This window comes from Cetorhinus maximus, chromosome 18 (assembly GCF_964194155.1).
Source record: "Cetorhinus maximus chromosome 18, sCetMax3.hap1.1, whole genome shotgun sequence".
Taxonomy (NCBI): Eukaryota; Metazoa; Chordata; class Chondrichthyes; order Lamniformes; family Cetorhinidae; genus Cetorhinus; species Cetorhinus maximus.
Window position 1 is genome coordinate 92,875,293 of NC_135896.1, and position 16,514 is coordinate 92,891,806.

The window sequence follows — 16,514 nt, forward strand, 5'->3', positions numbered from 1 at the left end:
GCTGACAGTGTTTGAAACTTTAAAAATAGAAAAATAAAAAAATTATTAACATGTCCCCCTCATGTGACAATGTCACACGAGATGGGACATGTTAATAAATATCAAAGAAACTTTATTAAAGTATTTTAAAACAGACATGAAACCTCATCCTGCCGGTGGATGAGGTTTCTTTTTTTCTTTCAGAAGTCCGCTGGGGCTCCTGGCCTGCCCGCCAGCCTTAAGGTTGGAAGGGCAGGGCCTTTAATTGGGTTAACTACCCTGTCAATGGCCTCAATTGGCCATTGACAGGTTGGCGGGCGGACAGCGCCTTCCTGAATATTTAAGAGGTGTCAGCTGTGGCTCAGTCCATAGCACCCTCGCCTTTGAATCAGAGGGTTGTGGGTTCATGTCCCACTCCCGGAAACCAAGAACTGCGATTGTACTTGAAAGAGTTGCAATCTGTGACTGTTGATAACTCGAAAGAGTTTCCTGAATATTTAAATGGGGCAGGATGACGTCGGGGGTTCCCCCGACATCATCCTGCATCATTTTCCCGCTGGCAAGCGGGCCCCGCCCCCAGCTCACCGACGGACAAGTTCTCCCCAGGGTCTTTGATTTATACGTGTTCCAAGCACTTAATTAAGCAATGCCCTTCATCTGTGTATCCTAACAATATAATCAACATACAATTAACATGGGGTAAGATATGAAGGAAGAAAAAACTCCTTCAGTAAGAGCTCTACAGTTCATCATCAAATCAATCTGTAATGTCATAACAGTTCCCAGTGGAATCTCAGCAATTTGATATAACTGGATGTTGACATGGCGGCTGGACAGATTATCTTGAAATGTGAAATAAATGTCAACTGTGACTTCGATTTTTATCCTTTATTTTAAGAAAGGTCTTGCTTCTCCTTAGGAACAAATCCACTATTATAGACACACAAAAAAAACAATTCTTTCACATTAACATTTATAGTTTCCAGTGAAGGTTAAGGCTATTTTTGTAAGTAAAAATAAATGGAGGGGAATGTGAATGATAGGTTAATTATATTTTTAAAGATAAAACGGTGAAGGACATTGTGAATTAAGGACCCGGAACATCTATATAGAGAGCCTGCTGAGACACTAGGATGGTTTTTAGGAGGCAGAGATAGGTAATGTTGCAGCCTATGAATAAACCTCCTATCCAGACAGGGATCTGTGTCTACTTTATACTTCACCATCTGACTTGGACCCGTTTAACAGTGAAGGTGCTGAATGGAATGGACAAGTTGAGGATATTATTGTGTCTATTTAACTTTCATACCTGATGGGTTCCAGAACCAATACATTTGTGCCCGGAATAGAATGTTACTGTTTAGCATGGTAGAGGTGCATGATATTTAGAAGGGCAGAAACAAACTGCAGAAAATGGAATCTGTTGAGATACAAGATTTGATAACAGTTGCTGAGCAAAGGGTATGAACTGATGAATATTTTATATCCTGAGATATATTCTTATTACTCCTGTACTTAGTGCAGGTAAGAAAACGTTTCTGTGAAGAAGAAATTAGACTTGGCAACAGCTAACAGGGAATGAGGGTCCTCTTCATGAGTCAACATAATTGGATAATATTAAACAAAGCACCGATGGATGTTTTTTCCTTATTTATTGCTAATCCACGTGGAATTTTTTTCTGGGTAAAGGAGTTTTAAAAACAAGCCAACAGCGTAGGGATGAAAACAGAAACAAGATTACCTGGAAAAACTCAGCAGGTCTGGCAGCATCGGCGGAGAAGAAAAGAGTTGACGTTTCGAGTCCTCATGACCCTTCAGCAGAACTGAGTTACTTCACTCAGTTCTGCTGAAGGGTCATGAGGACTCAAAACGTCAACTCTTTTCTTCTCCGCCGATGCTGCCAGACCTGCTGAGTTTTTCCAGGTAATTTTGTTTTTGTTTTGGATTTCCAGCATCCGCAGTAGTTTTTTGTTTTTATAGAGTAGGGATGAAGTCTGGTTTCTGCTGACTGAGGTATTGTTGAAAGTTGATCTCTTGCAACAGTTTTGCAGTCAAACCAAACAAAGTATTTTCTTCCAGCTTTGGATTTGATGAGCTCAGCAATGTCATTTACAGGGTTATATAATGGCACAGACCTGCTCCTAACTTGAAGGCAAAGTGGTGATTTCTCTGCCGCTCCATTCATGCCATTGTTGGAGGACCTCTCCATTTCCTCTCCAGTGCGCAGTCCCATGTTGCTGTTCTTCCTCCTTCAAGTTCCTCGCTTCACTGAGGTTGCACTGTAGATAACACTGGAGTTACAATGTTAACAAAACTACATTTGTAAAAGTCACATGCTCCAAAACTGAGGTCTTGTGTAATTTTAACAACATGTGAATTTTGGAGTGAAACAGTTGTTTTTTCCCTTTATCGGTTTAAAACTTGCATTTATATAGTACTTTTCACTACCACCGAATGTTTCGAAGCACTTTACTGCCTATGAAGTACTTTTGAAGTATTGTAAATTCAGAAATGGGGCAGCCAATTTTGTGCAAGTCAAGCTCCCACAAACAGCAACGTAATAATGACCAGATAATTTGTTTTTTTGTAATGTTGATTGAAGGATAAATATTGGCGAGGACACTGAGGACCCTGCTTTTCTTCGAAATAGTGCCATGGGATCTTTTACATCCACACGAGCAGGCAGATGGGGAACTAAAAAACAGAAAATGCTGGAAATACTCAGCAGATTATGTATGGCAGCATCTGTGGAGAGAGAAACATAGTTAATGTTTCAGGTCTGTGACCGTTCATCAGAACTGGGAAAGGTTAAAGATGTAATAGATTTTGAGCAAGGGGTGGGTGGGACAAGGGCAAAAGGAGGTCTGTGATAGGATAAAAGTCAGGAAAGATTGAATGACAGAAGAGCTAGTCTTCCAGGGCCAAAGGGAATGGTGATGGATGAAACAAATAAACAAAAGATATGCCTAGAGCAGGTGTGCTACTGTCTGAAAGCAAAAAATAAGAAAAAAATGAAACATGAAAGAAAAGGAAACAAAATAGTGGGACAGAGTTTACGGTCTGAAATTGTTGAACTCAATATTTAGTCCAGAAGGCTGTGAAGTGCCTAATTGAAAGTTGAGGTGCTGTTCCTCATGCTTTCATTGAGCTTCACTGGAACAGTGCAGCAGGCCAAGGACAGAGATGTCAGCGTGAGAGCAAGGGGGAGAATTAAAATGACAGACTACCAGAAGCTTGGCGTCATGCTTGCGGACTGAATGGAGGCGTTCTGCAAAGCGGTCATCCAATCTGTTTTTAGTCTCCCCAATGTAGAGGAGACCACATGGTGAGCAGTAAATACAGTAAATACTAAATTAAAAGAAATACATGCAGATGGGGCCTTGGTTTAACATCTCATCAAAATGACAGCATCTCTGACAGTGCAGCATACCCTCACTACTGCACTGGAGTGTCAGCCTTGAATTTTATACTCCAGTTCTGGAGTGGGACTTGAACCTGGAACTTTGCAACTCAGAGGTAAGATTGCTACCAACTGAGCCACAACTGACAACAAAACATGTATTTCTGGCCCAATACTTATACCATTCATCCTTAACCAATTCTGCTTTTGTACAGTTACCTAACCTTGTGTTTATTTATCATTTGAACAATTCTGTTGAATCCTATAGAAGAGATACTGTCAAAGCATAGGAACAACACTGCCAGCTCATTTGTACGTTTTGCTCTTCAGCAGAATGTTTTGCTCAGTCTGCCTTTCACCTTTCTGTAGTGAAAGGGATTCAAACCACCACCCCCGCCCCATCAAACCTCAGGAGGATTTCTCTCATGAAGATGTTTGAGACCTTCAGAAAATGGGTTTGCAAACCACCCAATGACAACCAGTCAGCCTGAAGGAAAATGAGGGTTCGGAAAACTCCCAAGAGTGCATGCACTTTAATGGGAATCTAAAAATAGTGCTATGTCAGCCTTCTCTCAAGGTGAAACTTTGACAAGACACTTTCAGTGATAAAAATGCAGGTCATTGTGGCTAGCATAAATATGTCACCTTCAAAGCTACAGTCAGGTTAGGAGCAAGTGTGTGTTTGTCATGAGCAATCATGACAATGTAATATGTGCCATTCACTGTTCTCCAAAACGTGTAAAACCTGGTGAAGCAGCAGATAATCGTACTGGGATCAAATACTCGTCATTCACGCCTGCAATGCTACATTCTTGATTCTGGCCGGACTGCTTTTCCAGACTTTTGCCGGACTTGCAAAGCTGATGGTGAGCTCAAAGGACTAACGGTCATCAAATGAACCTCAGCTCTTATTTCTGCCAGCCTGTCTCTGTAGACTGGATTTGCAATGTGATATGGAGTCCTAGCCAATTTGTCCTGAGGAAGAATATGGAATAGGTGAGCGAGCTTATTTGGCCCGTGTTGGTTATCCTTCCATTGCAACCTGTGGCCTTCCACCAAACCATGTAATTGCCTCTTTGCCAATCCCCTCTTTTATCCATTGGTAATGATCTGATTGAACTCCAGGCACTATCTCCCAAATGGGCATATAGAGTGGGCAAGATGTAGAGGCTATTCTGATATTGGTTGGATGCCTGCTTATCTTCACAGGTCCCAATAGTCATTGGGTTGAGACAGTGCACTTTTTATGTTTTGTTTCTAAATGTGATCCTTTAGCACAAAGATAAGTGGTTATTGTTCCTAACCGAGGATAAAGCATAGTAAGCTGCAGCTGTTGACAGGTACAAGTAGCTCAGAGCAAGCTTGATACCGAGATTGGTGAATTGTTCTTTTTTTTTGTGCTTGATTACTCTTTGGTTCTCTCAGTTTTTAAAAGAGCAGTGTTATAAAAACTTAGTGGAAACCTTTGTTCATTTCGAAAGGATAATGAGGGAGGGAGACAGTACACCATTTGTACATAATGTAGTGACAGAAATGCCTCTTTCTCCTGCTTTTTATCCACCCACTCATGCGCCAAACAATAAAACTCTCGAACCTCATTGTTACACTAATTCTTCCTAAACTAATAATGCAGACGATTCGATGAAATTGAAACTAGTTGATATGGAGATGATGAAATTTGTTGCTTTCACTTGGAATGACAATTTCTTATCCTGGTGTAAAAAGCTGTCCAGTTCTCCGTTATGTCACTCTGGGGAGAAATTGAGGGGGAAAAAATCCACATATTTAAATGAGCTTTCCTTGCAGGTTGTAATTGTCACTGGGCTATTTCCCTGGTTTTTGCCACTTCTGTTGACAGGGTTTTCTGGGCCAAATTTCCACCAATGTACTTGTATAATCGGAAGCTTGTTTGCAGCTCTCATTATTATGCCCCGAGTGACTCTTGGGCTTCTGTAGAGCTCAGAAGATGGAGCCTTGATGCGGAACAGCATAGATGAGGAAGGTCGAATTATATTATCTTTGTTCATTGACTTCACCATGGGTGGCAATGCTGGTACTTAAATTGACTTAAGTGGCCCACTGTTTCACTCAAGGGGGAGTTAGAATTATCCTGTTTGGCGATGTCTTCTGTAAATCATGTGCAAGTTCTGGGATTGGACTACAGACAAATTTGGATTTGGCTGTGGTGATTCACTCTGCTTTAATTCGCGGGCAAAATGGTTCCAAGATATTGGAAGGTTGCTTGCACATACAGAACTATAACGAACATGAGTCATCACCTCCAGGAGGGAAGCAAGGGATGTAACATAGATGGCAGAATTAACCCCGCCTACATTCTATCTCTGTACCCCAAGTGTGACCGTGGACACGAGGCTATGAAGATGAGGAGCAGCATTAATCATCTCATTATTATGTTCTGTCCATAGAAGGAATTTTAAACCTGCCTAATTAAGAGTGGGGCGATATTCAGTAGTTTATTGTCTCTGTCATTCCTGGAGCAAGCCAGATAACTGCTGCGATCCAGGTGTGAAGTAATCTCAGCAGGAAATACGTATCAAGCTCATGCAAGTGCTCGGTTGAGAAATTGAATGTCAACTTTAATTCAAACTAATAACAGTTCTGAACATTTTCATTGAAATGTTGTAAATGGATTTTATAAATTGGCATTAGCCTTTGACTGCCAAACATTTTTGCAAATAAAAACTTTATTTGAATTTCAATCTTCCATGTACAATTTTAATGTTTTGAGGATTTATGAAACCAAATGTATTCACTAAAGATCCATTTTTGTGTTAGGCTGTGGCAGATGTCAGAGAAGCCTATCTTGCTTAAACCACCTCTGGGAATCTTGACTATTGAAATGACAGCTATTACTTTTATGTCTGTGCTTTGATGAGGCTTGAAAAGAACAGTTTAGCATCTGTGCTCATTACCACATAAGGGCAAAGCTGCAGTTGTGTTGTTAAGTTTTCCAATTGACTAATAAATAAAAATGTTAATACTTCATGGACAGATTTATTAGGCTAAGAGGTATCAGCATCTTGCGTGTAAAGTCCATGGCGTCTAAATTGTCAGACTGCTTGTCCAACAGCTGGTAAGATATGAGCAGAAATTTCCTCCAACTAAATAAAGACTGATGCCATTGTCTTTGTCTTTGGTCCCCACCACAAACTCTTGTTCTCTAGCCACTGACTCCATCCCTCTCCCTGGTTACTGTTTGAGGCTGAACTAGACTCTACCTGCCTTGGTGTGACTGCACTTGGCTCAACTCATCTGCTGCTGAATCCCTCTTCCATGACTTTGTTAACTCTCAGCTTGGCTACACCACCACACCTCTGGTTGGCCTCTCGGGTTCTACGCTCCATAAACTTGAGATCATCCTGCTGCCCATGTCTTAACTCTCACCATGTCACAGTCACATTTCACCCCTGCGTTCGCTGACTTACGTCGGCCTAACACTTCCAATTTAAAATTCTCATCCTTGTTTTCAAATCCCATCATGGTCTAGCCCTTCCCTAACTGTGCAACCACCTCCAGCCCCAAAACTCAAGAGCAACTAGTTCTCTGCACCCCTCCAACCCGGATCTCTTGAACATGTCCGATTTCAATTGCTCTACCATCGACCAAGGCCCTTAGTCAGGAGTGTGATGTAATGGTCTCCACTTGCCTGAATCAGTGCAGCTCCAACAACACTCAAGAAGCTTGGCACCATCCAGGACAAAGCAGCTTGCTTCATTGTCACCACATCCACCAATATTCACTCTCTCCACCCACGCAGAGTGGCAGCAGAGTGTACCATCTGCAAGATGTACTGCAGGAACTCACCAAGCCTCCTTGGATAGCACCTTCCAAACCCATGACCACTACCATCTAGAAGGACAAGAGCAACAGATACATGGGAACACCACACCCTGCAAGTTCCTCTCCAAGCCACTCACCATCCTGACTTGGAAATATATCCCCTTCCTTCACTGTCACTGGGTCAAAATCCTGAACATCCTCCCAAACAGCACTGTGGGTGCGCCTACACCACATGACTGCAGCGGTTCAAGAATTCAGCTCACCACCACCTTCTCAAGGGCAATTAGGGATGGGCAATAAATACTGGCCTAGTCAGTGACGCACACATCCCATGAATGAATAAAAAAAAAGCTCTGGAATTCCCTGTCCAAACCTTCCTGCTTCTGTACCTCACATTCCTCCTTTAAGATGCTTCGCAAAACCTGCCGATTTGACAAAGCGTTTGATCACCTGACCTGACACGTGCTGAAGTGGCTTGTGGGCAAATATTTGATAATGCTCCTGTGAAGCAGGGGACGTTTTGTCACATTAATGGTGCGATTTAAATCGATGTTTTTGAGGCCATGAATGGTGTTATGTAAATGGAAACTATTTCTTTATTTCCAATGTAAATTTCGTGCCATTTGCAAAAGCAGGGATCCACGTCAATGGTTCCACGAACTCCAGTTACCCTTCGTGTTCGATCTACAGGAGTCTTTCACTGCTGTTGTTGAGCGGCTCATCTGCTGCGAGTCAAGTGCCTTTTGCTATCATCTGAAGAGGGGATCATTTACTGGATGTTGCTGTGTGAAAGCAGATAATCTGCTGCAGTTCACAGTGACCTCCCATGATCTCTGTTCAGTTATGCCTGAGCGCTCACACACCGCCAATAGCATCGAATAAACCCCACAGTTTTCTCCAGCCCAGGTTGTGTTCTGCACTGTCTTGAACAAAATACCTGCAGGGCAAAATAAGTTTATAGTGAGGTTTGCACCAGTGGCTTGGTTATGTTTTTCTGCACAGTCAGCACTTGAGGAGTTCTTTGTATATCGAAGTGTCCACAAAATCCAATAAAGATGCTCGTAGGGTTGCTTTGAAAACCTTGAAACTTAAAAGAGAAATGTACAGCAGACACGACTTCAGCCGTTCAAATCCCATATGGGGGTTTTTTTGTGGTGAGCAATGTGGATAGCTTGGTCGAGCAATTAAGGCAGTGCAGTTTGCAGTTTGTGCTTGCCATGTCTCAGAAACTACTGTATAACTGCAGAACCTTGTAATGAGACCCTATTTTTTTTTTACTAAAATTCACCACACCAGCTTGTAAAGGATTCCTGTACCAAGCATTTCTTTAGAACCATCGTTCCTTTACCTTTTTTATTCATTCACGGGATGCATTTTTATTTCCCATCCCTAATTGCCCTTGAGAAAGGTGGTGGTGAGCTTCATTCTCAAACCGCTGCGGTCCATGTGGTGTGGGTACACCCGCAGTGCTGAATGGGAGGGAGTTCCAGAATTTTGACCCAGCAACAGTGAAGAAACGGTGATATAGTTCCAAAGTAGGGATGGTGTGTGACTTGGAGGGGAACTTGCAGGTGAGGTGGTGGTGTTCAAATGCATCTGCTTCCCTTGTGCTTCTAGGTGGTAGAGGTCGCAGGTTCAGAAGGTGCTGTCGAAGGACAGTTATGAGGATTCCTACTCACATAGGATAAATAATGACACTGGCATAGGTATAGGATTATAAAGTTCTTGAACTAACTATGAGCTATGCTTCAAAACCGCAAGGAAATGAACAGCACACTGAAAGCTGATCAACAGGGAAATGACACAATGCAGGATCTATCAATGAAAAATAAAACTCAAACTGAGCCCTTTTTGATCCAGTTGTGTCCTCACTTCACAAATAACCCTCAAAAGCTGAACCCTCCCAATTTACAAGACCACTGAACTGCCTTACTTTAAACCATGAGATCAAAGGTTTACACACCCATTTTGTCTGGATGATATCCACAAAGCTGAATCTTCCACTCAGTCCTGAACCTCGCCCTTCAATCTTCACTTTAACCCACGGACAAACTTGTCTCTTTCACCCAGCCATTCTGTCTTTGTCTCAGCTACAGAAAACTGGCTTTAACTCAACCAGGAGGCCAAAGGGTTACGTCCTTCCTGAATGATACTCATAAGGGGAGAATTTTCACATCAGCCCCTGGCACGCCGACGCGTAAAATGACACGCGGTGACATCGGGCGTGCGTCCCGACATCACCGCGCGTCATTCAGATCTTCCGTTCGGCAGGCGGGCGCTGCAGGCGGTTGCTGCAGGCGGCTGCTGCAGGCGGCTACACGCCCGCCGAACTGTCAGAGGCCTGTGAAGGCCATTAATAAACCAATTAAACTAATTCTTAACGCTGCCCATCCAACCTTAAGGCTGGCGGGGGGCAAGCGAAGAGCCCAAGAGGCCTTCGCGTTTTCCATGAAACCTCATCCACAGGTGGGAAGAGTTTCATGAAGGTTTTATTAAATTAATAAATACATTTTTGCTCATTTCATAAACATGTCCCAGCTCATGTGACACTGTCACCTGAGGGGACATGTGTAAATGATTTTTAACTTTCTTTATTAAAAATTCCCAATATGAACTTAATCTCCCTGAGGCAACTCTGTACCTCAGGGAGATTTCTGCACTCTTTCGCGCACAAGCCCCGACTCTCCCTCCCCACCCCCCCCCAGCCCGTATAGGTAGTGCTGAGTGTTACCGGGTGTGCGTCACGCTGAGTGGGCCTTAATTGCCCCGCGCATGTAAAATGGTGGCGCATAGCCGATTGTGGGTGGCGATTGGCCCCGCACCTGCTCCCAATCGGCCCACCCGACGGAGAAAACTCTCCCCATCAGCTTTTCTCTTACCCAGCCCAGCTGGTCCCCACTAGTCTCCCTGCACACCTGGAGTGCTGGTCAGATACCCAGGGGAAAAGAAGCAACCTCTGAGATATTGGCCTGCAGTTCAGCTGTACAGCAAAGAGCAAAGGAAGGTATGTCTTCCTTATACCTCTCTGTACATGTGTCCAGAACCTGTGGTGATCAGGAATTGGTCAATTCTGAGAGTGGTCAAGAGTGATGCCCTCTTGGGCAGAGTCCCAGTAAAATGTTTCAAAAATGCCCTTTTTGACTATCAAAGAGGCCTAGCATTCCACATCTTTAAGTATCAAGTACATGTTATCACCCAGGTGCATTCTTCATACTGTTTCAAGGTTCCTCGCTTCCCTGACTGTAACGATGACCCTGGAATCTGAAGAAGTTGCAAGATCCCTTTAAAGATGTTCATTCTGCCAGCGTTTTGATAATCATAGGTATTTGTACCATTGGAATGTTTGCAATAAGAACCGCTCCCATACCTGATTTCTTATAATTACAAGCTTTTGGTCATTTTATTGCCTGTATCTTGTCCTAAGAATGCAGGACACAGGGCATTCCATACATTCTCGAAGTGCTTGCTTAACTTAAGTGCTTGCTTGGAAAGGTGACTTAACTCGTGTTCCCACAAAATCAAGCCAACAAATTCAACAACGGCCAATTCGATTTAATATATCATGCCTTAACTGTAGTCATAGTATGCAACCAAAAGTTGATCGGCTCCATCGCCATTTCAGTCATTATTTACTGTCGAGGTCATAACGTGATTCATTTATGCTTCATGGGAGCGACATCCATTCATACATCGGGGCCCATTCTCTGCAAACAAAAGGAATATTTTCAAGTCTTGCACCTTTTTTGAATTACCTGGGAACTTGGGGAGCTTTCTCCATGGCAATGCCTTGGCCAATCAGAGTCGACTTGCCAACCAATCAGCCCCTTTTTCTCCTATAATATAAAATATGATTGTTTGAAATTTTGTATTCTTGCATTTGTCCTGGCGAGTACAAGACAGAAAATTTGTCTGGCTTTTTAGCATTTTTCCTGACATACTGCAGAGGTCAAACATGGGTTGCTGCTGCTACTCAAAGCTTCCTACTGATTGTTCAACCCATCAAACAATCAATCACCAAATAGCAAAAAATGCAAATGCAAAGTTCATATAACTTCATCTTTCCCCAAGAGCTCTGCAATCATATAAAAAATATACTTGCAATAGAATGTTCATGCATTAGTTGAAATCATATTCACAAGGAATGTCCGCCTCAGATTACTATCTACACCTGTTCTCTCTTACCTCCCTTCGTCCCCAATTTTAACATGTTCAATAGGGTTTGCAGCACAGAAACAGACCATATGGCCCAACTGGCCTATACCAGTGTTAATGCTCCATGTGATAATTCTGTCACTCAACATGTACAATGTGACCCACTAAATAGCTTACTAGCAATAGCAATCTAAGGATTGATGGGAGGTTAACACCAGTTGCTATCAGCGCTGAAACTTTAGACCTTTTGTCCCAGGTAGGTTTGGATCTGAAAATTCAGTCCGAAGCCCAGATTAAAGTTTCCATTGATAATTATTTCCACTCGCTGCCAACTGAAAATGGCTTCTGTGACTTCAGTTAATGGATTCCTCAGTTGTTGTATCTATGTCTTAGGAGATGGCAAAATGCCACTGAAAGTATTAAGGGTATCATGCATCTTTCAAAGCCAAGAAAGTAGGGAAAGGGTTTACCACAGCTCTCATTCGGTAACTGAGCTGTGTGAACAATAGTGAAAGGAAGGTTTGAAGAGAAAAATTCTAGAGCCAGCATTGTATTGGATCCAGGTGGAAGGTGATAAAGAAGGTTGGCAAAGAAAGGCAATCACAGTGGAGAGGGAGAAGGAATTTGGGAAAACCTGAAGGGAAAAAGTAGAACAAATCAAAAGGGAAATGTCACGGACAGGAGAGAGAGGCAAATTGAACGTATTTATCCTCTTACCTTCTATCTGTAAGCAGAGATGTTTTTGAATATTTTTTTAAAGGAGGCTATGGTGTGTTTCTCCAAACCCTCAGTTTGCGTGGTCTAATTTTATAAGTAACACGCAGCAAACTTTCTTTATGATTAATTCAGAGGGTTAGTTTATTACGCACTCAAACCTGGTGGGCAGGTGTGGTGGGCATGTTCGTAACCGTGCACATGTCCATGCGTGTGCACACACACGCACTTACGTACGTATAGGAAAGGGGGAGTTTTTACAACTGGATAACAACAGTAAAAGAGCCACAGAAATGAATATTAGCTCATATGGTTTCCAGAGTCCAGAAAGTCAAAGTTCGCTTTGTGGCAGAGTTCAGATGAGTTCCTGGTTGGAGACAGCAGCAGGAAAGTCCTTGAGAGCGAATGAGATTGGAGCACAATGAGTGTTTCCATACATAGCCTGCTTAGCTGGTGATGGTTGGATGCGTTTAAAATAAAACAGACTTCAAGGAGTTGAGGGATGGTGGCCGGCTGCTTGGTCAGCTGGGAGACCTGCTGGAGTTCTTTCCAGTTGCTTTTAAATCAGCAGACTGATATGGGAAGCTAGAAATGTAACATTAAAACTGTCCAAGAGGCTAGAAGCATGGGCTCATGTGATGTGGCCCATTAATGAGTTAATTGCAGCTTCACAAGCATTTTCCATGTTTCAGGCCAAAATCCATTATTTCCCTTAGGTGTGAAATGGTGGCTGTTAACATCTCTTCAGGTATATTGAGTTTTGATGTCTTTGTCTTTGCTATTTCCCTGACTAGGTAGCCAGTTCATCTGTTAGCCCTCTAGTTTCGTGTATATAATGTGACCTTACACTAGGGTGTGAGATTCCACAAGGATGAGAGAACTCTTTTGTTATTGTAAAATGTGTTAGAAGCTTCCAGAATAGATGGCCAATCTTGAGTCATGTGACCTGTTGTAGCCATATTTTGGTTCAGCAGAAATCTGTTTTAAAAAACAAAAAAAATGAAGTTTTAGTGCACACAGTTTTGATTTCTTTTCATGTCTTATTGATGTGACAGAAACTACAGGGAGTATGAGGTACATATTCAGACAAGTCATGGGAATAGAGCACAAATAGAACAAAAACATAAAACTAAATGCTAATAAATAAACTGGAAATAATGAAGAAAAACTACATGAAATAAGAAAGACGGGGTATAGGCAAGCAAATTATGGTAAAAGACAGTGAGAAATTCGGAGAGCCTGTTATGTTACCCCATCCAAATTGGTCAAAGTGGATGATTCCCCTTTTGTAACGTTCAAGACAAAGAAAGATGAAAATACAGGTTGGCAAAGTAATAATTTGTGAGGATTTATGAACCAGTGTCTTTGAGGTCAACACCAATCTGTTTAATCAATGCTGCTTCAGTCCAACCACGTGATCTGTCCACAGGGGGAGATTTCGTGTCTGCGATATATGCAGTGAATTTGTAAATATGTTAATCAGAATGTGTTTTGTGATTATGCTGCATGCAGGGCACAAAGGAAATCCCCTCTCCTGATGTATCTGCTAAACATGGAGCCTCTTATCCCAGCAGGGCTTTAAGACTCTTTTCTCCAGAAATCAATCCTTTCGGATTTGTCCTCTGCTGTCACGTTATTCCCTTTTAGCAGCTGAAAACCCCCACTGAGACCACTTTTCTCATCCGACAGCCTCACTTTACAATGACCTCTAATTGCAAACAGTGGCATTTGGCTTCAACTGCAGCAGAACAGCAGAAATCCATAAATACCAGACTTCTGTTGTAAGGAACATTAGAGACTGACAGTTAAAGCAAGCTTGACACAACGGTAATGTCAATAGTCTGAAGGAACCTGTGCGCTTCTTTACTAACTAATTTGCCCCCGGTAGAGTTTCCATGGTGCCTACACTGAGCGTAACCGCTCGCTTTTCGACCCACCCCCGCCCCATCCTACCTGCAATGTGGCCCTCCAGATCAGCTGGCACATGTCATACTAGCTCTTCGCGATGGCTCTGATGCCAGTCAGAGGCATTAGAAGCTGTGTGCTTCTGGAGTGCAGGCTGGGGAATAACAGAAGCCTTAAGCAGTGTGGAACTGCAACTTAATTTCTGAAAGTCAGCACTCTGGAAAAGTGGCGCTTGCATCATTCTGCATAGCAAGTCGATTCCATGTTATAATAAAATGTACGTTTGTGTAGTGATCTTGATTCCTGGCAGAAAGTAGAGCATTGGTGAAAACAAACACGCCAGAGTTGTAATCATGCACCAGGTACATGCAACGTATCTTGGCTCCATAGATAAGTTTCTTGCTATTAAGTAAGATCTCTCTGGAATGAGTACACCTTTTCAGCAGTGCGTTATTATACAGTTGATGGTGGCTGCTTCATTGTAAGCGAACTTAATTTTGAATGCCTTCACTCTGTATGCTAATTACAAATCAGTCACCATTGCTGATGCAATACAATTTGTTAGAGAAATTGATTGTTTCTTTTGAGCTGTAGAACCAGTTGATAATGAACATCATCAGTGAAATGAGCTCGAGAGCAGTTGAACTGGAAACTTACTGCTGATGTTGCAGGAATTTAAAATAATGCAGCAAATTGTGATGCTAGGGTGGCAATGTCTGCTCTCCTTCAACCTTGGGCCTCTGGGTTTTGCCTTGATTCGTCCTACAATGGGAGTCTCATTCTGTGTGCGTGTGTGTGCGCGTGCGCGTCTGTCTGTGTGTGTGTGTGTGTGTGTGTGTGTGAGAGAGAGAGACCCCTTTATTCTTTCTCTTCCTTTCTTCTCTTTTCCACACTCAAGTCATTTGTAGGTGTCTTTCTGCCACATCGAAAGTACCACTGCACCACCAGTGTCAGAGTCATTGTACGGGAATGCGTTCTCCTCCTCCCCCCTCTCCAAACAGCAAAGGATGTCAATGCATCAAATCTGAATTCAAGCCGCCTTTCTTAAAAAAAAGGTAGTCATGTCCTCGTCGTTTTACTGAGCGAGAATGGCTTACGTGAAAATAAGAGAGAGCCAGGGGGAAAATTGAAAGGATTGATAGTACACGGTGAATGACGTGAGAGCCAAGGAGAGTGGGCAGGTAAAACGGACACCCAGAGAAATATCATAGAGACTAGAAGGTTGATAAACTGGCAGGACTAGCTTATAAAAGTGGGATGCCCGTGTATGCATAACAAGGCACTGATTATGTGAGTGCAGCTCTCCCCCTCCCAGCTATCAAAGTAAATGGAATGCTTATGCAAGTGTGATTTAATGCTGAAAGGAACCCATAATTGTGATTCGAAGGTCTGTGCCTTAAGAACCCTCACAAGTGAAATGAGCCTGGTGAAGTCCAAGGTTTAATCACTAAACTTGCTGCGTTAGATAACCTCAACCAGGCTGCAGAAACAATTCTGCATTTTGTCTCTATTGTTTCAAGGAAATAGCTGGCCCCGCCCCATGCTCAGGTCTCTGCCCACCCCCCCCCCCCCCGCCCAAATAACAATCCCTGTTGGAGCCACCCTCCCTCACCTTCCCCTCAACCCCCAACTCACCCCTTCTTGATACTGGGAACTGTTTTGCTGGGTTCCTTGTTGCTACATGATGTCCCACTCCCTCAGTCCTGCTGAGTTCAGGCAGCCATCAGTCTAGGGATATTGCAACAAGACCTGGGGATTAAAATATCCTTGATCTTGCACTGGTGTGAGGGAGTGAGATTGTTGCTCAGCATGCCAGCTCCACACTTGCCTCCAAGTTAAAATCGGGGCTTCTGCCTGTGCCAAAGCTCAAACAGACTCGGTAACGTGTGAATGTCTAAGTCTAGCTTCAAAGCAAAGATTCGGATGGACCAAGTTCATTGCAAATGAAAGGACATTGGGATAAATTTGAACTGTTGCATTGAGTGCTCCACATGGTGGCCTGGGATGTCAACACAATGTCAAACAGCCTGAGGAGGAGGAGGTGTAGGGTCTGCGGAAGAAGGGAGCTGAATCCTCCATGGTCAGATGGTAGCATTCTCGCTTCTGCGTCAGAAGATTGTGGGTTCAAGTCCCACTCCAGAGACTTGAGCACAAGAATCTAAGGGCCATCTAAGACTCTAGTGGAGTACTGTTGGAGTTGTACTGTTGGAGTTGTACTGTCAGAAGTGCTGCCTTTTGATCAAATGCTAAACTGAAACCCATCCACTCTTTCAGGTGGAAGTAAAAGATCCAATGGCACTTTTTTTGAAGAGAAGCAGGGGTATTATCCCAGGTATCCTGGCCAATATTTGTCCCTCAATCAGTAGCACTTAAAACAGGTTATCTGGTCATTATCACATTGCTGTTTGTGGGAGCTTGTTGTGCACAAATTCCTGCCCAATTTCCTCTATCACAACAGTGATTGCATTTCAAAAAGTACTTCACTGGGTGAAAGGTGCTTTGGCCTTCAGGTTGTAAAGGATGCTATATAAGATTGTTCTGCTCATGGTGGTTTTAGTCGCAT

At 43.0% G+C, this 16,514-nt stretch overlaps 1 protein-coding gene across 8 annotated transcripts in view; it reads left to right on the plus strand.

The window, feature by feature from the left end:
* The window catches only part of LOC144693363 (alpha-(1,6)-fucosyltransferase), a 726,743-nt gene that overhangs the window by 170,688 nt on the left and 539,541 nt on the right, over nt 1-16,514 (plus strand). Inside the window, exon 1 of one of the 8 annotated variants that reach the window (XM_078563199.1) lies at nt 13,350-13,368. The exons of the other annotated variants lie outside the window; for them this stretch is intronic. The gene's annotated coding sequence lies outside the window, so the exon portion shown is untranslated. Of the gene's footprint in view, nt 1-13,349; nt 13,369-16,514 lie in introns of those variants that run through there. 8 annotated transcript variants of the gene reach the window in all.